The sequence below is a fragment of the Pogona vitticeps genome, chromosome 8 (genome assembly GCF_051106095.1).
Source record: "Pogona vitticeps strain Pit_001003342236 chromosome 8, PviZW2.1, whole genome shotgun sequence".
Lineage (NCBI taxonomy): Eukaryota > Metazoa > Chordata > Lepidosauria > Squamata > Agamidae > Pogona > Pogona vitticeps.
Window position 1 is genome coordinate 10,764,476 of NC_135790.1, and position 23,955 is coordinate 10,788,430.

The 23,955-nt window shown below is 42.4% G+C and overlaps 1 long non-coding RNA gene across 1 annotated transcript; it reads left to right on the forward strand.

Moving 5' to 3' along the window:
• Window positions 1-6,359: 6,359 nt before the first annotated feature.
• Window positions 6,360-15,817, forward strand: LOC140701878 (uncharacterized). The gene is made up of 3 exons (XR_012080867.2): window positions 6,360-7,717; window positions 8,793-8,897; window positions 8,989-15,817. It is a non-coding gene; the product is annotated as an uncharacterized LOC140701878 (long non-coding RNA).
• Window positions 15,818-23,955: the final 8,138 nt, after the last annotated feature.

Genomic DNA, 23,955 nt, shown 5'->3' on the forward strand with positions numbered 1-23,955 from the left:
AACAAAGGAGGCTCTTTTGCTAACTATGGAAGGTGTGACTGTGAAAACTTTGTGGTGTGACAGTTAGATCTTTTCAGCCCTTAAGGAATTCACTTTTCTGGTTACGTGGTAACTATAATGCATAGACTTATTTCACACATTGGTGAAACAAATGTTATCAGAAAGGCCAGGGGCACAAAACAATAGTCAACTAATGCAGTGGTTCTTAACCTTTGTTACTCAGATGTTTTTGAACTGCAACTCCCAGAAACCCCAGCCAGCACAGCTGGTGGTGAAGGCATCTGGGAGTTGCAGTCCAAAAACACCTGAGTAACCCAAGGTTAAGAACCAGTGAACTAATGCGCAGGGATATATTTGGTATATATATAAAAAGAAATGCTCCATTTAGCTGTTGTAGGTAATAATGACTTCCGATATTCTGTTAAAGCCTTCTTAAATGGGGCAGCAGAGAGCATTCTATCAGCTTGGCTAAGATATGAGGTCCATTCAGCTTTTCTCGTGTTCAAATGCTCACAAGAAACAGCTGCTCTATTTGGCCATTCTCTACTCTTTTTTTGGCCATGCCCAAGATTGTAAGCTTGTCTTCATGCTATTTTTTTGATCTGGGAACTATAGTTGAAGAAGGGAACTAGATACTGGAAGTCACCAAATGTGATTCCAGCAAATTAATTATGCAGCCATTCTTCTGTCTGTCAGGCTCTCCAAACAATCAGTGGGATGCTCTGAGTTCTATTCCCGGCCAGAAAGGAGGGGGAAAGGGCGGGCGGGTGCGGCGCAGGCGCAGAGGAGGGGGGTCGGCGCTCCCAGCAGGCCTTGCCTACTTATTTAATTATTTTAGTGACATATGATATCACACTACTATTCATAACAAAAGTTAAGATTGATCATCTCTAGTCTCAGACTGGGACAGCCAGGAGGGGTGGGATGCTGAGGGCAAAGGGGCAGAAATGAAGTTGATTTCAGTTTCAACACAGATGGGAGGAAAAGCTGACTTGTTCCATGGAAAGTGTCCATGAAAGGAGACTTTGAGGCCACCATTAGGGAAAAGAGTTGGCTAATTCTTATGAGTTCTCAGTGCCTGGAAAAATCTTAACTTGACTTTTCAGTTTGAAAAACTCGAAGTACTCATAGGAATTTCTCTCATGCCATATGGTGGGGCTTCATGGAGGAATTTCGGGGAGGGTTATCCCCTGGACATTCTTTGGGCTGGATTGGAATTCTCTATAGGCTACATTAGGCCAATGGGCGAAATATTCCTTTCCCCTGCCAGAATCAATGATTTCTTGAAATATTCAGGCTGTGGGTGGCATTGGACATAGAATCATGAAGTTGGAAGGAGCCTATAAGGCCATCGAGCCCAATCCACTGCTTAGTGCAGGACTATAAATCAAAGGATCTCTGCCAGGTGGTTGTCTGAATTTCTCTTGAATGCCTCCAGTGTTGGAGCACTCACCATCTCTTGAGGTAATTGGCTCCATTGCTGTACTGCTGTAACAGTTAGGAAGTTTCTCCTGATATTCAACCAAAATCTGTCTCCCTGTAACTTGAACCCATTGTTGTACTCTGGGTTGATTGAGAACAGATCCTATCGCTCCTCTGTATGATGATAGCCTTTTGAGTATTTGAAAAGTGCTATCCTATCTAACCTCAGTCTTCTTTTCTCAAGGCTAAACATGCCCAATTCTTTCAGCCTTTCCTCATAAGGCTTGGTTTCCAGCCCCCTGATCATCCTTGTTGCCCTCTTCTGAACTTGTTCCAATTTGTTGGCATGCTTCTTGAAGTGCAGTGTCTGTAATTGGACACAGTACTCAAAATGAGGCCTAACCAGTGCTGAATTGAGGGGAACTATGACCTCAGGGGATTTGGAGACAATACGTCTGTTAATACAGCCTAAAATAGCATATGCCTTTTTTAAAGCCACATCACACTGTTGGCTCATATTCAGCTTGTGATCTACAATGACTCCAAGATCCTTCTCACTCACAGTATTGATGAACCCGCTATCCCCCATCTTGTAACTATGCAATTGGTTTCTTTTTCTGAGGTGCAGTACTTTGCACTTATCCCTGTTGAATTTCATTTTGTTGTTTTCAGTCCAGTAGTCAAGCTTAGATCATTTTGAATTTTGTTTCTGTCTTCCAGGGTATTAGCTGTTCCACCCAATTTTGTGTCATCCACAAATTTGATTAGCATTCCCTATATCCCCTGATTCAGGCCATTAATGAAAATATTGTATGGTACTGGCCTCAGGACTGAACTCTGGTGTACGTCACTTGTTACCTCCTTCCAGTTTGGGAAGGAGCCATTCATCATCACTCTCTGAGTATGATTCTATAGCCAACTGTGTTTCCACCTGACAGCTGTTATATCCAGCCCACACCTAGTTAACTTGCTAATCAGAATATCATGGGGCACTTTGTCTAAAGCGTTGCTGAAATCAAGATATACAGCATTCTCTCTGCCTATCAGGGAGGTTACCCAATCAAACAACGAGATCAGATTAGTCTGGCAGGATTAGTTCTTGACAAATCCGTGTTGGCTTCTAATTATTCCTGTATTGTTTTCTAGGTGTTTGCATGATGACTGCTTTATAATTTATTCCAGAATTTTCCCTGGGATTGATGTCAGTCTGAGTGTTCTGTAGTTCCCGGGTTCCTCCCTTTTGCCATTTTGGCAGTTAGGGACAACATTAGTCCTCCCCCAATCGTCTGGCACCTCACCCATTTCCCATGATTTCAAGAAATAAGGGATGTTGCTTCTGAGAGTTCTTCAGCCACTTCCTTCAATACACTTGAATGCAGTTCCTTCGGCCTTGGAGATTTGAACTTATTCATGCTAATAAGATATTCCTTGACTATTTGTTTATCGATCTCCAGCTGCAGTCTTGTCCCCTCCACCTGCACTTCACATTTGTCTGGAAGGTCATAGTCCTTTGGAAAAATACTGAGCTAAAATAGCTTTGTCTTCTGTTGCCATTTTTCCATCTCCATTGAGTTGCTGAGCCACTATTTCTTTTCTTTGTCTTTTGCTACACACATACCTGAAGAATGCTTTTTTGTTGCTTTGAGCCAGCTTCAGCTCATTCTCAGCTTTTGCTCTCCCTGCAATTCCTTGCTACTTGTCTGTAATCTTCCTTTGTTGTCTGATCTTCCTGTATGTGTCCTTTTTTTGTTTTCAGGTCCTGCCTGACCTTTTTGTGAAGCGACAGTGGCCTCTTTTTTGCTGTCTCCTACCTTTTTTTCTAGTTGGCATTTTTTGTAGTTGTGTCCTTAGAATTTCCTTTTTTTAAAAAGCTCTCACCCTTCGTGGGCTCCTTTTTTTTTTTAGGATCTCCTGCCATGGGACCTTACTTATGCTTGTTCTGAGATTATTAACATTGGCTTTTTTGAAATCCAGCAGAAGTGTGTGGCTACACTCTGCTTTGGTTTCCTTTGAAATCAAGAATTCTAGTAGAACATGGTCACTCTCACCCAGAGTTCCCCTTATTGCCACTTCCTCCACCAAGTCAAGGATAGCAAATCCTCTAGTTTCTTTCTCCACTCCTTGTAGGAGAAAATTATCAGGCACACAAGCCAGGAATTTCTTAGAAGGGAATTTGCCTCCCAACATATATTTGGATAATAGAAATCTCCAGTCACTACTAACTACATTTTGTTTCTTTGAAATCCTTGCAACTTGCTTTTCAAAAGTTTCATCTGCATCTCATTGATTAGGAAGTAGGTAGTACACTGCAACTACTATGTTCCCTTTGTTTTTCACTACAATGATCCAGATGCTCTCAATGGGACAGTAAATCTTCTCCTCCAGCATTTCTGTGCACAAATGTATATATATATATATATATATATATATATATATATATATATATATATATATATATATATATATTCATATACTACAACTTCAGCTCCCATTCTAATCTTTCTCTTGTTTTTGAACAATTCATATCCTTCATTTGCTGTATTCTATAGATGGTTTGTTCCAAGTACCCATCCCTTCCTTCATTTCTTTCTTATTATCCTGAAAAAATAGCTTGCCCCCGTTCTGTCCCATTTTTTTTCCACCTGCCACCTTCTCCTTTACTATCTAGACCAGTGGTCCCCAACCTTGGGCCTCCAGATATTCTTGGACTACAACTCCCAGAAGTCTTCACCACCACCTCTGCTGGCCAAGATTTCTGGGAGTTGAAGTCCAAGAACATCTGGAGGCCCAAGGTTGGGGACCACTGCTCTAGACTGCTCCATAGCTGTGTCATCAAAAACACCTCTTTTATACTCTACTGTTGTGTTTTAAATGTGAGATGTAGAAGCAGGTCTTTTAGTACATTCTTCCATCTCAGTTTTGTGCTCTCTTTTCTGAAGGTGATTTGGCTACTTTCTAGCACTGTAGTTTCCTGTTTTTTTAAAAAAGGATGTAATCACTTTTGTTTGTGGGATAATTTGGGACTTGCATAAACATTGATAGCACTGAGAATTCAGATGGTTGCCAAGATGGGAATTTCCTCCCCCACTGCTGATAGATTTTTTCTTAAGTTTGGTAAGTTGTGTCTGCAGAGCATGACTTCTACATCCGGGGAATTAGTCAGCATTCTCCCAAGACAGCTTTGATATTAATGCTTCCTAAGTCTAGCACAGATGAGGAGAAAGAAAGTGAGAGAAATCTTGGCATCAAGATATCTAAAGATTGCTTCATAAATACCGAGTAGCTGACACTTCTGTAAACTCTCAGCATTAGCACACACAGCTAGCTGTCTCCATTTTTATCAGAAATCTGTTGACAAGGATCTACAAATAATGCCCTGGAGGACTCATGGGCAGTGAATTTGTGGAGCTTTTTGGTAAAGAAGATCACAATTTCATGGAATGAACTTGTCTCCTGCCAAAGTATTTTATCAGTAATCATAGTCTATGGCTGGTATCTCCTCCACCTTTCGCCCAAAGAAATGTTCACCTCTGGTCCTGCTCAGCAAGTTACACAAAACAAATAAAGATTGTGGCTGCAAAACTAATTTCCTGTCTTATGAAGCAATTCACTCACACAAAGGGGTCTGCCAATGAAGATACAGATGTTCGTACAGCTGCAGCTAATGTATTGTGTGTCCAGAGCAAGGTATTTTGCTAGCCAAAGCAAAGGGCAAGATGCTACCCTCCTTCATCACATATTTAAATGCCAATTGGACCTAATTTCTGCATAGGTGATGGTGCACTGTCCTTCCATGCACCTGAGCCTAGGAGGCTGGCTTAGGGGGCAAATGCCACACACATTTTGTCCTCCAAACATCTTACCACGTTTTGCTGCTGGAGATGGTCACCACATCACCACACTCTGCCTAAGAGTAGAGCCAGCCCTAGAATTCATGTCTGGCAGTCCCTTGTTGGAAAAGGATTTTCATTTATTTTTCAGCCAGTTTAGGGCAATTTGGCAAATTCAAATTTTTTAGAGATAATAGGGACGGAGGTGAAACTCACATTAATTGAACTTTTAATGCATGCACACAGTTCACACTTTCCAGGGCTATTAATGAAAGTGTGTATGTATCTTTCACTTCCCCACCATTAAGCAGAATCCCTTGGTTGTAGATGGGGCTAGCAGATACTGCTCTCCGTCTCTGCAGACTCACGAGCAGGACTGAGGGAACAAGGAGATTAAACAGTGGTGTTTTGCAAGGGATATCAGAACAGATGTAACAGAGTGAGTTTATGTCTTTGAGATTAAGGCTGGTGATTAATCTGAGTGTTTTCAGGTTTGTTTGTGTGTAACTACAGTTGTGTGCTGTTGAATCTCTTGAGAAAGGGAGGCAGGCTTGAGGCAGGGGTAGTAGACACCAGCCCTGAAGCCTCACCCTCTTTTTGCTCATAAGTAGGAATAAACAAACAGGGAAGAGTGAACAGGTGGGAGAGTTTGAGAGAGGAGCTTTTCTCCACAGCCTACACAGAACAAGGAAAGTTTCTCAGCATTCAGTGGTAGCTTCCAACATTTGTTCCATGGATTTGTTTTTCATGCCTGAGGTTGTAGGAAGCCATACCTGCAGGAAGTTGCCTTGCTGGAAGAGAAGATACAACAGCTTGAGAGCTGTCTACTCATACTTTGGTTCACTGGGGAAGATGGGGTGGTTCTGGATAAAACAGAGGAGGCCCTTCTGGAAGAGCAACAGAGTGGGTTGACTACAGCAGTGGTCCCCAACCTTGGGCCTCCAGGTGTTCTTGGACTACAACTCCCAGAATCCTTCACCACTACCTCTGCTGGCCAGGATTTCTGGGAGTCGAAGTCCAAGAACATCTGGAGGCCCAAGGTTGGGGATCACTGGACTACAGGATGAAGGAAGAATGCCAAATGCAGGCAATTGGCAATCAGAAAGCAGAAGTGACAAGGAGATCAGCTATCTTAGCCTTGACCCTCACCAACAGAGAAGTCTGCATGATAGGAATAGAGGGTTCCTTGAGTGGATGTTTCAAGGAGAAAAGGAAAGTTGAGATTATTCAGATATAGATTCTGAACTTTAAGAAAGCTGATTTCAGTAAGCTTAAGGAAATAGTCGTTAATCTCATAGTCAGTAATATGCAAGGAAAAGGGAAGTAACAATGGATGGGAGTTTCTTGAAGATGAGGTGTTTGAGTAATAATGACAAGCAATTCAGAGAAGAAGAGCAGGTGGCATCTACAGAAACTAGGCTAGTTCCATGAGAAACTTTCAGATGAATGTAAAAGGGAAATATGTAGGAAATGAAAGGAGGAGCAAATTTCCAAGGAAGAAGGACAAGGGATTGTCAATATTAAAACTCATAATAAGCTTAGGCTTGTAAAGAGTGATTGTAAATATTATAATATAATTTTTGTTTTATGTCAGAACAGGAGAATGAACAAGAAAGTGGTAAAGAAATGATGGAACTATTCTTATGTCATATGTCTTATGTTGAAAAAAATGCCTAGTCAGTTAAAAACAGAATCAAAGAGGGATCGAGGGGCTGAAAGTAAAGGAAAGTCAAGAAGTGGTGCAGGAGCATTTAGCTATTTCAAGTAAGTTCAGGTCTCTATTGCCTGATGAACTGCATCCAAAGATGCTAAAGGAATTGCAGGTATCGTCTCAGAGCCTCTGTTCATAATCTGCAATTTTTTTGGAGAAGACGTGTAGTAAGTGCACACTGGACTTAAACAAATGTTGTTCCCTTTCTTCATAAAGAAGAAAAATGGACGCACACAATCAGTTTGACATCAATACTAGGAAAGATACTAGAATTGATAAAAGAGACAGTCTGTGAGCAGCTAGAAAAGAGTGCAATGATTACTACAAGGGTTTCTCAAAAACAAGTCATAGAAGACTAATTTTCTCTCTCATTTTTGACAGAAAAAAAAAAGAAGGATGCCGCAGAGGTAGTGCAACCTGATTTTGGCAAGGCCTTCAACAAGTTGCCCCATGATATTCTAGCTTTCCACCCTTGTGCTCCATAGCATAGAACATAAATCAATTTATCGGAAACAAGATCCCCATTAAACATTTGGAAGAACATGGTGGGGCCAAGGGCTGTTCAATGGTGGGATGGGTTGCTTTGGAAAGCAGTGGACTCTTCTTCATTTAACATGTCTGAACTGCGTTTAGATGGCCATCTCTGTGGATTTCCTGCTTTGGCAGGAGATGGGACCCGATAACCCTGTGAATCTGTCCAATTGGCAGAACAAGAAGCAGCCAACTTGTGGATTCAGGCCTGAAAATCAGACTGGTTAGTAGAACACACTTCCTTCTGTAGAAATAAATCACTTACGGTGTTTATTAGAAAAGTATGTTGAGCTAGAAAAGATTATAGGAATCCTTATTCTAGCTAGCTAAGGTAGAGATGTGCAGGGAGTCTGGCTTCCTCTTCAGCGCTTGAGAACAAAAGCAGGATGCCTCCTCGGTCATCTCCCAGAGAAGGTCAAGAGAGAAAATGTGAAAAGGATGGAAGTGACATCTCTGCAACCCTAAGAATATGGATCCAGGCAGAAGCCAAGTCAGCACAGATAAAGGGCAGCCTAGGAAACTGGAGGAGGCCCTTCCACTTCTCCCTGTGCAAAGACATGCATTTTCTCCAGCATACCTAAGCCAAGGACCCCTCCTCTGCCCCCCCTCTTTCCAGCCACTGTTCCCATCATGGGGAGCTCCAGTCTGCTGCCCTGAAACGTTCAACCTGTTGGAGATTGGGCATCAGTTCATGTCAAACAAGTCCTAACCTGAACCAGTTTAGGTGAGGGTGGCAAGAGGGAGATACCTATCTAGCCAGGCATAGCCCTCACTATGTTTGCTTTATCTTCCTTCTGAGACATCACTTCAAGGTACTTGTTGGCCTTGCTAGAAAGAAACAGCCATAGCACATGATCCCAATGGGTGGCAGCAGACCTTGCACATATGGAAGTCATCTGAAGGGTTTTTTTAAAACCACCTGCCCTCATTTAGAGACCTTGTTCTCCTGCTCTGTCCATTACTCGATTTGCTTGAACAATAAAAAATAAGTTTGTTTTCCCTTTTTTGTTTATTACTGGTTCTATAATGGTTAATTCCTGTCTGATAATCATAAACCCAGCACTAGGTCACCTCACTGTACCAAATAATCCTAATGCAGCCAATCATAAACTTTAGTAATTTCTCTCTTTCCAATCCCTGTTTTGCGATGATTTGTTGATGGTCTTAGTTGTAAGTAGTTCAGCTGCTTCCATAGGAAAGCAATAAGCAGAAGGATGAAAGATTTGTTTTAAAAGCAAACAGTCTGACCAATAAACATGTCCTTGTCCTTTAATTTATGTTGTATGTTTGGTTTGCAGGCCATGTTCTCAAGTGTCACTTGTGAATACCCCCGCAAGCATCTCTCATAATCCAGCATCTGCTCTGCCTTGCATGCTCTGCTTGCTAATTCTTTTCCTCCTCTGGTATGTTGTTTCCTCTCCAGATAGATATCACAGAACGTTGTGTTCATTGAAACCTTTCATCAGCTCTTTTCTTGTTTTTTTTCCCTGACAGGCATAACACTGTGGCCTAATGCACTGCAGGGATGGAGACAATTCTGAGGAACAACACCGCTTTCCGCCCAAACCACCACTTTGTCCTCCTCTTCCTCCATTCCCCTCCCCTTCCTCCCTCTGGCCATGCTGCCATGATTCCAGCTTGAGCAGGAGAAGCGATGATAAATTTCCAGCAGTGGCATTACAGACAGTCATAAATAATGCCTTGCTCTGTGGTGCCGGCAGTTTCCATTAGGGCTGTCTGGATTGGGCTGTTGATACCCCGGTCTATGCTGGGACTAGCAGTAAAATTTATCAGCCTGCTCTCTTCACCTCATAAATCATCCCAACTAGAAGCCATATGGCAGAGAAGCCCTTGGAAACACATGACCGCCAGCAACTGCAGCAGGAAGAACAGACCCTCCTGGAAAGAAGACGGGGAGGAAAGGGGCAGGATGTCGTAGAAATACTTTTCTAGACTCTGAGGTTCACAAGCTCTTCCTATAGTAACTTTAAAACAACAGCAACAAATGCTTTTGCAAACATTTAAAGGAAGGCACTTGCAGCCCTCAGCTATGAGTTTCAATGGGACAATTCAAAACAGAAATGGCTGCTTTTTGCAGAAACTTGCTATTGGATGAAATGGTCATTGGTTTTAATAAAAGATTTTTTAAAAGTGCATTTTATTCTGAGCAGCTGTTGGGAATCATTAAGGCTAGAAGAGGAAGCCTCTGTCACTGCATGAACTTGCCCTCTATAGTGAGCAATCTGAGTTCTACGATGGAGTATCTTCTGGCTCTGAAGTATTCTCAGCTGCAGAAATGGCTCCAGGTACTCAACATGGCCACTAGCTATTATCAGACAGGAAGATCAAAGAGAAGTTCTTCTGGTTGGGCTGGGATGATGCCTTCAAACAGCCATATCTCTCTCTCTCTCTCTCTCTCTCTCTCTCTCTCTTGTGACATGGTTTGATGTCCTATGCAGAACACAGGCTCTTGGCTTATTTCTTATTATTTTATGCATTAATTGCATTTACATCCCATTTTGATTCCAATGAGCTCAAAGCTCTTCATTGTGTCTCCACAACCAACCCTGTGAAGCAGGCCTGGCTGAGAGAAATGGCTGAGCAAAGGTGAGTTTTCTGAACAAATTGGTTCCCGTTCTACACCTTCAGCGTTTTGTGTGTACTCTCTTTGCTGAAGAATGGAGACATGAAGTCAGCTGATACCTTCACTGTTATCTTCACTGTTACAACCCATAATTAGTTAGATATAATCTTTTCACATCAGTGTATGCAGTTGACATTGCAATATCCATAAACTGTGCATTGCTGTGCATTGCTGATATTTGTGTGTTTGGGGACTCTCGCAGCTTCACACCTGCTAGTCTCAGAGCAGAGACTTGCCTCTCAAGACGTTGTCAAGGAAAACCCCATTGCCAGCTTCCTCTATTCCCACTTGCCATGCTGCAACCTCTTTCCTCAGGTAACACATTAATTGTGTATGAGCTGACACATGGTGTTTCGACCAGCAGATTTTTGGGCTGCTGCATAACCAGGCCAGTTCATTTCTTTAAAATGTTGTAACATTGAAATGTCACAATGTTTTTAAAAATGTATGTTATATTGCCTCACATCAACCACCAGTGTAAACCAGATGGGGGAATGGAAATGTTTCAGTTGGAAACATTCAGAGGGGAAAGGGGGAAAAAAAACCACGCACCCGAAGTACATTATTTAAGATGTTGGCCATGAACATGCCCAACGCTCCCTCCTGGTTTGGTGGTGAAGGCTGAAGAAGTCACCATGAGGGATCTAAATGTGTATTTTCATGTGCTATACAATTTCCAAACCATGGGCAATCACAGGTCTCATGACTAATGATGATGACTTATGACAGAGTGCATCATGTGAATCTTGAAAACAATAGGAAAAGATAAAAACCACAATTCAATAGAGGGTACTGAAGTAAAATCTTTGTGTGGGTTAGCTCATAAAAATTTATCTATGATAAATCACATCCACGTATCATGCTTCCCCCATGGGCCAGTCACATAGTTCAGAAACATCTACTCAGACCATGGAGAGTTTGCAACTTTAGGTGTAAAATTCTTTAGTTAAAACTAAATGTTAACAACTGTATGTATTGGGAGGGGGAGAGAACCTTACTATTCATGGTGAAATTTGAAAGCATGTGACTTGTTAAATTTACCAAATACCAATTCATTGGCCCAAGTGCTTATATATCACTACGTCAGTGTAAAGGAGAAAAATGCAGCAACAAGTCGGTGCCAATTAACAAGTCCCTCCTTGGGGTCCTCATTGCTGAGTGGCTTGGTGCAAACCAATAATGCAAGTGGGGACTCATTAATCGGTGGCAGTTTATCTGTGGATTTTGCCATTTCTCTGCTGCCATGACTGTGCAAGAAAATTTGGTCCATTAGAGTTGAATAGGGCATAAACTGTTTTGTTTTTCTTTTCATAAAGGAAAGACGCCTATCATTTGTTTTATTTATACTCAGATTTATATTGATTAAGTTAACCTGAATGTTAGAAATACCTTCACATATTATTTTGAAAACTAGATAATGAAATTAAGGGACGCTCTAGAAGCATGGAGGCCCCTAAGGTTGGCAACCATTTCTTTACAAACCCCAACAGACTGAACAATAGATTTTGCCATATCATTGTAAAAAAACTCAGTTTATAGGATAATTCTTTTGTGGGTCTATTCTGCAGCCTAGCTTTGTGCTCCTCTCAGGCAGCTAATCCAGTTAGGATGACAAATCCTCTTCATCGAAACCAGTTTAACACACTTTTCCCTTTTACACTGGACAAAGGAGCCAAGCCTAGGTCATATTGAGCTGGCCTGGCTACCTGAAATGTAAAACAAAGCAGGTAATGGCCCAAATCATAGTAAATTGTGCTAGAGGAGGCCTACTGAGTCAATGGGATTTGGTAAATCAACTCCTCTGTAAGATCCATTGATTTACATGTGCCAACTCTAGCTACATTATACTTTAGTATAATCACTTGCAGTTAGGATAAGTCTATTTGAATCAATGGAATTTGTGGAGGAGTTGACTCACTGAATCCCTATTGATTCAATGGACATACTCTAGTGCAGTTTACTACACCAAGCGACTGGATTTTGGCCATTGAATGAATTTAATCCCTTAACTCATGATTTCACTCATTAATTCATGACTTATCTTTTGGTCAAAGCACTTTACAATGTCGTGCTGCAGAAAGAGGCAAATTGCCTTGGAATATGGATGATTCACACATCTATCTATGGCTAGTAGACATTGGTAAAGGTATTGCTGTTGAATTTCTTTATTTACCTTTTGGAACACCATCTAAAGTGCAATTCATATACTCACCAATTTCCCAAAGATTGTAAAACCTAGTTCTGTTTACCTTTGCCAGCCTTTGCAAAAACTATTGGTGAGCAGCAAGGGATGGGAGAATAATATGCATATCTTAGTCTATATTTCATTTGTAGTTGGGTGATGTACTTAGCACTGTCCTTAACACTCTAAACAACATCAGAGAGTTCTAAGTATCTCACCCAATTACAGATATCAGGATGGATATTAGGATGGATCCGTCACCATTAGAGTGGTATCAAATTCCTTTAGCTGTGTAAGACAGACATATTCTAGTAAAAGATACAGTATTTGCGCTATACTTTCTTGGGTTCAGGGACATGGTGGCGCTGGGGGTTAAACCGCAGAAGCCTCTGTGCTGTAGATCTGCAGCTGTAAGATCGAATCCACATGACAGAGTGAGCTCCCGTCACTTGTCCCAGCTCCCGCCAACCTAGCCGTTCGAAAGCATGCAAATGCAAGTAGATAAATAGGGACCACCTCGGTTGGAAGGTAACAGCGTTCCGTGTCTAAGTCGCACTGTGACCACGGGAGATTGTCTTCGGACATATGCTGGCTCTACCGTTTGGAAACACGGATGAGTACTGCCCCCTAGAGTCGGACACGACTGGACTAAATATGAAGGGGAACCTTTAGATTTTCTGGGATTCATAGAGGGTGATATCCTTTGTGGAAGCACATTGGATTGGAAAGAGACGATTTTGTGAGGTGCACACGTTTAGATAGCCTTACAAACCTGTTGACTCCTGAGTAGAGAACAGGAAAAACCAATGGTTCATGAGGCTTCGTGGTTTATGGCTAACCATGAACCACCACAACCCCCAGGAAAAAATGAACCAGTTCGCAGTTTATTTTTATGGCTCATGCCGGGGTGGGTTGGTCTTCCAGCTGCTGCTGCCTCTGTAGGTACACATGGTCAGAGGCAGTGGCTGGCTCCTGGCAGGGCAGGTGGGTCATGGCCTCGGAGGATGACACCTGCAAGTGGTGGTGGCAGAAGGAGCAGGTAGGTGGAGGCAATAGGGACAGTGGGAAAGGAGCAGGTGGGCATCCCCTTTTGCAAAGGGAAACAAAAAGTCAAAGGGTTTTTGGTGTTTCATTTTGCTTCAGCAAAACGGGATACCCCAATTGGGTCATGAAACGAACCACGAACCAGCCCAGTTTGTCAGGTTTTTTTGTGTTTTATTGTTGTTGTTCGTTTCATGCCCACCTCTACTCTTGTCCAAAAGAGTGCAGCCATGACCCATGGTTGTTCTGAAACTTTGCACTCAAGACCTATTAATTTCTGCACCAAAGAATAAGACTGTTTAAAGGGACACACAAATATATGCATATTTGGAAACATAAATACCACATTATGTTATCCTGCAGAAGGAAATGTGCCCATTTCTGACATTTGCATAAGACATTTGAACAATCTGCCACCCACCCACCCCCACCCCCGGCCAAAAGAAACACAGTCCTGTATTTAGTCCTGTTTTTAAATCGGTGATTTCCAAATCCACTTCAAAAGGGACCAGAAGTATTTTTTTGATGTGCAAATTGAACAACCTGGTCACTAATGGACTTCACATAATCACATTTCCCTATGGGAAACACACTGAATTAAAGTGTCCACATTTTGCCTAACTGGCATTTAATTTCTCTGCAATAGGACACTTACCATGTAATAGCCATTTGTCTGGCTAGTAGAGGATTGTTGCCATTAATATTGTGACTACTAGGGACACGTGCATCGGAGGCTTCATAAACTATGCAAAATATTACTGCATAATTGCTCTGCTTTGGAAGTGTGTTTTCATAATTAGCTGCTGGTTAGTTAAAATAAATACCATGCTTATTAAATATGAAGCACTTTTCTACATGCCATGGTTGTTTGCAAAGGAACATCCAGCAGAGAAAAACATCTTCCCTGACATCTCCGTGTCTGTGTAGAGACAGTGGTAGACAGCTGCACACAGTTTTGGTGCCACTTCCTGACAATCCATTGCAGAACATAGAGACTATATCAATTTGCTTGTTATGTGGTGGAGTAGTGTGTATCAATACATTCTTTTTCTGAAGAGTGGAGGTATGGGGATCTGTACTGGACATTTTGGACTACTTATGGAGGAAAGGGCCAATCTGAGCCTTAACTGGTCATTGGGGTCAAACTTTGCTTAAAATCATAGAATCATGAAGTTGGAAGGGGTCTACAAGGCCATCAAGTCCAAACCCCTGCTTGACGCAGGAATCCAAATCGAGGGGTATCTGCCAAGTGGTGTCTACATTTTTCTTGAATGCCTCCAGCATTGGAGGACTCGCCACCTCTCGAGATGATTGGTTTCAATTTGTCAGCATCCTTCTTGAAGACATGTTTCTTCTTTCCCTTCTGCTCAACTCATAGAAAGAGAATGCAATCTTTTGCATAATTTTTCTCCAAATATTCTTCGCTTTACTGTCAAGCTTAGAGAGGGGCACCTGTAAGATTTTCTACCGCAGCAGCATCATTATCTGGTTTTGTTCATAGATAGGAACAGTCATTTTCAGAGGGATTACAACTCCCAGGATATCCCAGCCAACATGCTGGTGGGTATTCTGGATGCTGAAGCTCAGAAAGCAACGTTTTCCATCTGTGGCCAAAGGTATACTTCATCTTGGGTTGTGGGAGCTGAGTCTGCTATTAGCTGCTGTTTCTCAGGCAGCATGATCTCTTGGGGCTTGTCATATCCTACAGACATATGGCAACATCTCCTGCACTTGTACATGCTTCTATGCGAAATACATAATTTTCAGAGGCTAGTTGCACAGAGTTCTCATTTACAGACTCTGAGATGTTCTTTGTCCTCCAGGAGAAAAGTTGGATATGGATCAATTTCCCAACCTTGTCTCTCCAAAGCTTGGAAGTAATAAAGAACACCTGGGAGAGGAAAGGGAGATCATAGATGAATGATTTACTTTTTCTGATTTCTTCTCAGATGAGATAATCCCCTCTACTTGTCTTGGCAAAGGCTTCTTTTCATCTTTTGATAAATCCACCAAAGCCTTGGGGTGGGTGGGGTGGATCTAAGGGCTTTTAATGCATTATGGGCAGAAGGCCTCCTAGTGTGAAAAAAAGAGAAGAAGATAAAGGTGTGTATTTCATGCCATTTTGGAATTTACCTCTTCTGTTTTCCAGACATCTGACGTTTGTAATCAGATTCAGACCTCCTGGTGATGCTCCTCTGAAGCTCGTTATAGAACATACAGAGAGAGGCACTGTTGCATAAACAGTCTTGCAGAATACTAAATCCTGAAGAATGACAAGAGCCTTCACAACCCACATGAAGAACATGTTAAGGAGGTAATCCTGAAAAGCAACATACAGGATGTGGTAAGAGGACTGGGCAGATCAGTCTATTCCTGGTCCATTCAGCTTTAGCATGTATTCATTCATAAGCCTGTCCCATCTGCTTAAATCTGCTATGCCTGTGTTTGTTTGCTTTTAGTTCAAAAAGTCCACAATCTTAAAAAAAAATTCTAGATTCATTTTTGGGCTCTCTACTCTGTCACAAGCCTTGAGGAAACAGAAAAGCCAAAAAATAACTAAATCCCATTTGGGCAACTTAGGTTATGGCGCATGGATCAGGGCTCTTAATATAGAATTCACTCAAGCATCCCTATATAAACGGACCTGAGTCTTCAGAAAGAAGAGAACAGAAAAAAAAAGAACTCTTTAATAATATAAAGGTAGGTCAGAAGAAGGTGTGCATGGCATTTTTCCACCTGAAGAAAAGGTCAAAGTAATGCCTGTACACAGAAAGAGAAAAGAAACACATGTGAATGTGTTTCTTGTGGGGTGGGTGGGGAGGGGAAAAAGGCAGGCTGGATTGTATGTAATGCATAGTTTTGTCTTGTAATAGAAGGGAGTAACCAAGTTGTTGATGCCCCTCATCACCCCTTATCTGTCATCAGAGGCAACTGCCATAATTCCCTCCAAATGTTTTGGACTGTGCAAACCCTTAACATTGCACATGTTGTCTAGGACTTCTGGGTGCTTAGATTAAAAACATCTGCTGGGGGGGGAGGCAGTTTTCCCACTTTCAGGCTAATGGCAGGAGAAACCCTGCTTATAAGCCTGGTGTTTTGAGATAAAAATAGGGACCACTTAGACTCTCTCCAGATGGGTATGCTTCTCGCTGTTTGGATCGCTCTTGGTGCAGTTTGGTTTGAATCAAATGATGGTGTGTCCATATGTGTTTTGACTTGGAACGCTCCATCTATACCTGCCCTGCTCCTTTCAGGTCTTCTGTGGTTTTGTGCCATGATTCAGTGCATTCCTAATTATCGCCATTATGTAGCCTGTGCCGATGACTAGAGATGGGGGTATTCGTATTTGTACACAAATACCCCCGCACAGGTGGAAATAACGAGGGTCTGGCCCATTGGGGCCAGACCGTCCAATCATAATTTCACCGCTGCCACCGGCTCTGTGGAGGCTTCCTATTGTGCTGTTCTCTGCAATAGATTAGCCACTCTCTGACCTAGCAGAGAGGCTCGTCATCCTGCCTCCTGCCAGGACTGGGCAATCGATTGTGGACAATGGCATGGCAGGAAGGTCCGACACATTTGTGTGGACGGACTGTCCATGGGGCCAGACCCTCATTATTTCCACCTGTGTGGGGATAGTTGTATACGAATACCGCCATCTCTAGTGACAACCCTGTGAAGTATTAGGTGGGCTGTAGTGTTTTAATGGATGATAGCTCCTCTTCTTTATTTTCATTTTCTCTGCTCCTTTATTTTGTAAAATATTTCCCTCTTGATGCAGTGCTATTCTAGGTGAAAGAGATACATGGCATTATGTGTACCATACTAGATAGATGCAGTGCTGTTTTGCTATGTCACTTACTTTATTTAAGAATACAAAAAAAAGGAACGTTGCCATGGCCCGCTGAATTATGGCTGCAGGAAAAGGTGGAGAAGAGAGCTAAGCCGGCCCACCCCACTCCAAAAGCCATTGACAGATGACAGCATATTTCTCTTGCCTACATTATTTTTGGCTTAGTGGTTACTCAGGGAGGGAGGAAATGTGTGGAAAGTAAATAAAAGCAACCACTGGAAAACCAGCTGGATGGGAGATTGGCTTTCCTTGACCACCAACCCACATACACACATACACATATAAAATGGCTCTCTTTGGGTTGCCTGTTCAGCCCCCCCCCACAAGGCAGCTCAGTCCCAGCAGAGAAGAAAGGGGGATTACCTCCCTCCATCTCTCCCACCGTCGCCTCAATGTTTTCCCATAATGCCATTACCATTGTTATCAGTACTGTGAGTGTTGCTTCCTTACTTTTGAGTAAACCACATAAACCTTTCTTACAGGTGCAGTGGCACTCCAAATGCCTCCTTTCTGGACCAGTCTCACGAGGGAATAAACATCTCTAGTGTGAATGGAAGGATGACTCAAGTGTGAGGTAAGATAGAAGGCACTGAAGATAAGAACCTTTTAAGCCAGAAAGCAGGCCAGTCCAAATTCCCCCATCTGGACAGGCTCTACGGCCCCACCTTGAGATGCAAGGCAGCATGCAGATAAACACGTCCCCCTTTGAGTTGCTATATGACACCATTTGTTGTGTTTTATTGTCTTTCTTCACTGCCTTGGAGCAAGGAGGGGGAGCGAGCTTAGTGACTCCTCTGCTGGGAAAATGGTTGTTTGATGTGTTCAGCAAATACACATTTGTGTGTTTTTGTATTTAAAGCAAAAGGATAAAGGGGCAGGGGGAGAACAGCCTGACACACAGCCGTTGGTTGTGGCGGCAGCGTGCTTAATACCTCCAAGGAGGGCACTTGATGGGAACACAAAAGCAAGCTTGCTCCCAAACTGCAACCAATATTCACACCTCAGAGTGACTAATTCCCCACGCCACACTGCAGAACAATAGGCATAATAGCAAAGTACGTTAATGCAAAGTGGGCTTGTCTGGTGCCTTGGTTATTTGACACATAAATAAGGAGAGAAGGGAGGGGGGGAGGACTTTTAAAAAAATCTACCTGTGTATTACTATTCTCCAAACAGCGCAACTCAGAAACTGCTGACCCAGGTCTGCTTGTACACCTCCTGCGCTGGGTTGGCACATGATTTGCAGAACTGCAGGAGTTCTATCACTGACCTCATTAGCAGTGCATTTCTTGCCTTGTTAGCATCATATTTGTATAATTTACGGCACCTTGGTTTTTATGGAATGTGTTCCTTGTAGAGTGTAATGGCAGTAATATATTTAACCTCTTCTGTTTAGGAATGCTGGTGCTGCTGAAAGCAGGCTGCAGATATAAAAGGGTCTCTTTCCCTCCTTCTCTCTCCTTTGCTGCCTGCACTTTCCCCCCTTTTAGCTGCAATATATCCAAATATATTGTATCCTCTAAAATCTGCATGAAAAGAGATGCAAACGCAGTATTCGAGGAAACGAGTGGGTTTGTCAGGAGCCTTCCCAAGGTCAAACCATCACATCAACACCTTATCATGGTTAGAAAGCCAGCTTTCAGTTGTTTCATGAAAGATTGCATAGGAACATAATTACTTCTTTTAGACTAGGCAGACAGTTTGTCTGTCCACCCCCAGTGCTGGCTACTTTGACTGGCAGGATTTCAGGTAAAAGTCTTTTCCACCACTTGTAACTTTTTGCATACAGAGCACTCAGGTATCCCTGATTTATGAGGGGAGGCATGTCTTCAGAGCCTTGTTCAGATGGTTTTCTTGGCTATTACTGGGTGCCATCAAAGTTCTCAAATGTCCTGCCATAAGGTAGATATGATTTCACCTCAGATGCCCTCATAGCTACTGTGAAAAGATGACGTAAGTACTGCGGAATCTTCAGTAGTCAAAAGTTATAGCCCTCTCAGATGCAAGTGGGGCCAGCACTGTCACTTTCCCACCTGTCTCTACTATGTCAAATGGCTCCATTTCCATAACTCTGAGGAACTGATTTCCATGCTGGATCTGATCCTCCATTTCAAATACTGTATCAGGAAGCTCATCCCTGTGAAAATTCACGAACCATTTCTTTCTTATTGTTTTAACGTTAAGGCCCTGCATATTTCTCTAAGACTGACCTACAGTATATCATACATTTTGTAGTCCTAAGACTATTCTCTAGTTCAGATAATTTCTTTCTGTGCATGTGTGATTTACTGCATCCTGGGAAAGATGATGTTGTTGTTATGTGCCATCAAGCCCCCACTGACCTATGGGGACCCTATGCATGAGCCCTCTCCAAAATGTCCTGTCCTCAGCTACCTTGCTCTGCTCTTGCTGACTCTACTCAAGCTCATGGTCCTCTTCAGGGAATCAATCCATCTCATATTTGGTCTTCCTCCTTTCCTGCTGCCTTCCACATTTCCCAGCGTTATTGTCTTTTCCAAGGAATCCTGTCTCTTCATGATGTGTCCAAAGTAGGACAGTCTAAGTTTCCACATTTTGGCCTCTAGAGATAGTTCAAGCTTGATTTGATGTAGGACCCACTTGTCTGTCTTTATGGCAATTGGTTTGTTTATTTTTTTTACCCTGCCTTTCTCCTTGAAAAGGACCCAAGGCGGCTTACAACACTGAAAGACAATATTTAAAGTTGAAAACAATGGGTATACAAATGGCGGTTAACCTCAGTAAATGACAATATATTTTTTAAAAAATTTAAATGAATAAGGATGGATCTTACAGCATTAACAGGCAATAGAGGTGGGGGCATTTGTATTTGTATTCATATACGAATACCTTCCCCACAGGTGGAGATAATGTGAGCTCGATGGAGCCTTCCTATCACTCTGTTATCCACAATGGATTAGCCACACTGCGACCTGGCAGAGAGGCTCGTCATCCGGCCTTCTGACAGGACTGGCTAATCCATTGTGGACAACAGAGCAATAGGAAGGCTCCATCAAGCTTGCGTCAGCAGCAGAATCATGAGTGGACAGTCTGGCCCCATGGGGCCGGACCCTCATTATCACCACCTGTGGGAGGATATTTGTATATGAATACCCCCATCTCTAACAGGCAATATTAAGGCAAAGCCCAATACATATATAAAAAAAGTTACTCTGAGAAATGGAAAACACAAAAATGGAAAACACAAATAGTACTAAAAATCTAGTCAAAGCAGTAATGTATAACAATCTATCTGGAAATCACACACAGTAGCTGGTTGCTGAGGGAGGGCTTGCCTGAAGAGGAAGGATAGCAAAGTTGGGAAGGACAGCAAAGTTGGGGCCAGCCTGGCCTCCCGTGGGAGGGACATCCAAAGTCTACAGAGAAGTCTCTCTCCAGTGTCCCCATCACACACACACATACCTGTGAAGGTGGCGGGGTACAGAGAGAAAGGGCTCTCATGATGATTTTAACATCTGAGGCAGCTCATAATGGGAGATATGGTGAGATAGCTCGTATCCAGGCCATTTAGGGCTTTATAGGTTAAAACCAGCACTTTAAATTATGCAATCCAGGGTATCTGCAGTGCTCTCATCTAGCATCATCTTTCTTTTTTTCTTCTCTGTCAGCTTTCTTAACTGTTGAGCTTTCACACCCATACAAGGTGGTCGGAGTGTGGATTATCTTGGTCTTGGTCTCCAATGACATGTCCTTAATTGCTTATCTTTCCTATTTCTTTCCTTCTTCATCTGAATTTAGTCTAGCTTTCCATATTATGTGTTCTGCATACAGATTGAACAGATAAGGTGCTAAATGCACCCTCATCTGACTCTTAGCTTATAGGAAACCATTCTGTCTCTCCATATTCTATCGCAGTGGTTCTTAACCTTTGTTACTCGGATGCTTTTGAACTGCAACTCCCAGAAACCTCAGTCAGGACAGCTGGTGGTGAAGGCTTCTGGGAGTTGCAGTCCAAAACTCCTGAGTAACCCAAGGTTAAGAACCAGTATTCTATCTTAACAATAGCTTCTCGTCCACAACATAAGATCGGACAATCAAGTGCTGAGGGGCACCCATTTCTTTCAGAACAACCCATAGTTTCTCATTATCTATATAGTTAAAGGGTTTGCTGTAATCTCTAAAGCATAGGCTGATCTTCTGAAATTCTTTAGTGATCTTTAGTAGCCAATGGATATTTGCAATATGATATCAGGTACCTGAAGGTACAGGCTTGTTTGTCTTTAAACACTGCAGGCAACATAAATGTCATGTTTATTTTAAGTTGCAATATGTAGCATTTTGAATGTATGAACGGTCCCCAACCTTTCTTTGTGCTTACTTTATAGTGCATGGTGCAATGCAAGTCTTATACACCATAAGGATGGCTGTACCACAGACCTGCAGTGTAGGTCAACAACATTAGTAAGTTGCACAATCACACCCAATCCATGAATATACAAATATCTCAAAGCAAGAGGCTTTGCAGATGCCACCAATGAGTGTGCAGAGGAGTGTTATTGGTATATTGCTGATTCTACAATCTATAATATTATCCTCCTAGTGCTGAAAAGCATATAGATCTACTAAAGGTTGCCTCACCGTTCTTTACAGAACAAGTTTCACTGGGTAGGAAGATTCACTCCATGTCTCGTTTTGAGGCTGGCATACCTGGTGAGGGTAGAACCAGTAGATAGATTACTATGATCCTGAACTCTCTTGGGGGCAGGTTCAGAAGGAATTTATTTTCTGGTATAAAATGCTACATAGAGGAAGATTGGATACAGTTGTATTAGTGGATGTTCCTGCTCACAGTAGACATCAGTCTAACCTGGATCCACAATGACTTACATATTTGGGGAGAGAATGTCAAATATGTTAAGTGACCATTTTGTAAAAAATTTGACTCTCTCTCTCTCTCTCTCTCATATGGACTTTTCTCAGAGCAAAATCCTTGATTTAACAATTCTTCTACCCCAGGAGGCTAGATTTCCAAATATGTGTAACGTACAAGTGACTTGATAATTGCTAATGGGACAGGACTGGCAAACACTTCCACATTCTGTCTCTAAGTTCCACACTGAAGTCATCAATACAATCTCGATAACCTCATATTTAATTGCCAATTTTATGAAGCTGAAGTGAAAATTAAGAACTTTCCCAAGAGACAAACTTTGTTGAGCTTGAAGTACTTGAGTGCTGTGAATGGAAGTCATCTTGAAGGTTAAAATTGTCTGCTGTGTTCATTAGAATCAGGTGCCTCCATCTTAGGGACGGGCCATAGTGCTAGCAATACGAAGAATACTTACTACATTCTTTTTTAATTTAGTAATGAATATATGTCATGAGTGCTACACAGGTCACAAGGCATGTGAGGCTTGCATGAATGGCAGCAATCACTGCAGCTGCTGGGCAAATGTAGTTGTCATCCCAGTCCCTGAAAATTAAAAATAAACAAGGAACAAGAGTGGGTTCCTTTGGTTCTTTTTTGTCATATTGCATGATTAGGATGGCTCTCCCCAGATTGTGAGCCTATTCACCCAGGTTCTCCTCATGTCTGTTTCGACAGTTGATTGGCTGGAAGCAGTTCCAGCCACTTTTCCAGTCTTTTCTAGAGAAGGGGTATTCGTATGGAGTTAACAAGGGTTAACAAGGGTCCAGCCCCTGGGGCCTGACCATCCACTCACATGTCTGCTGGTGGCCACTGTCTTCCTTCCAATTGCTCTGGAGCACTACTTGGCTAGCCACTTGGCAGCCTTGGAGGGAGACCCGTCCTCCCTTCCTCTGCCAGGAGTGGCTAGACGATTGGGAAGAGCACAGCACTCAGGAGCGATGGTGGCAGATGTGTGAGTGGATGGTCTGGCCCCAGGGGCTGGCCCCTTATTAACTCCAGCTGCATGAGGATATTCGTATTTTTATACGAATATGAATACCCACATCTCTGGTCTTTTTTCCTATCCTTCCTCTGTGAGTTCACAAAGACCGGCTCCACAGTATCATAAAGACTCTCTCCATTGTGACACAAGGCGTACTTCCTGATCTCTTATAGCTTTTCCCGGATGACACATGATGGGATTCCCCATTCCAATGCAAGGGGATGACAGAAACCTATTTTGGTGATGCAGGAGCAAGGGCAACCTATAGCCCAGTATATTGTTGGACTGAAGACTTTAATGGGCAGTTGCAAAGCAACAATATCCACCGTGCCAAATTTTGCTATCATACTATTCAGGGATCAATGGCATGATGGTTAATTGTTTTTTTATCTGTCACCATGACAGTCCCATAGCCATGCCCAAATAAGAGTCCAAAAATGCAGGTATTGATCTTTATTAGCAAAACAATGCTAGGAGCTTCTACTTTCCTCACAAACATGTCTTTTGTAAAGATCACAGATCTTAATTGCACTTTTAAGACTAAGACTTCCCCAAATGCATTACAAGGGTTCTATTATCAAGGATAAGATATTGGTGGTAAAACTCCCCCTTCCCTACCATTGTGAGATTGTGTCTAAAAAGGTGGCTTGTCTCATTGACAAGCATCATTCCTTATCAATGAGAGGGCAGAATCCTGTTGGCGATCTATGAATATTCATTCATTCATTCATTCATTCATTTTCATTTCTGTACTGCCCATCTGGCTACAAGGCCACTCTGGGTGGTTCGCAACATGATAAAAACAATAAATAACACGTTAAATAAATTCATAACAGTACAATATGTGCAC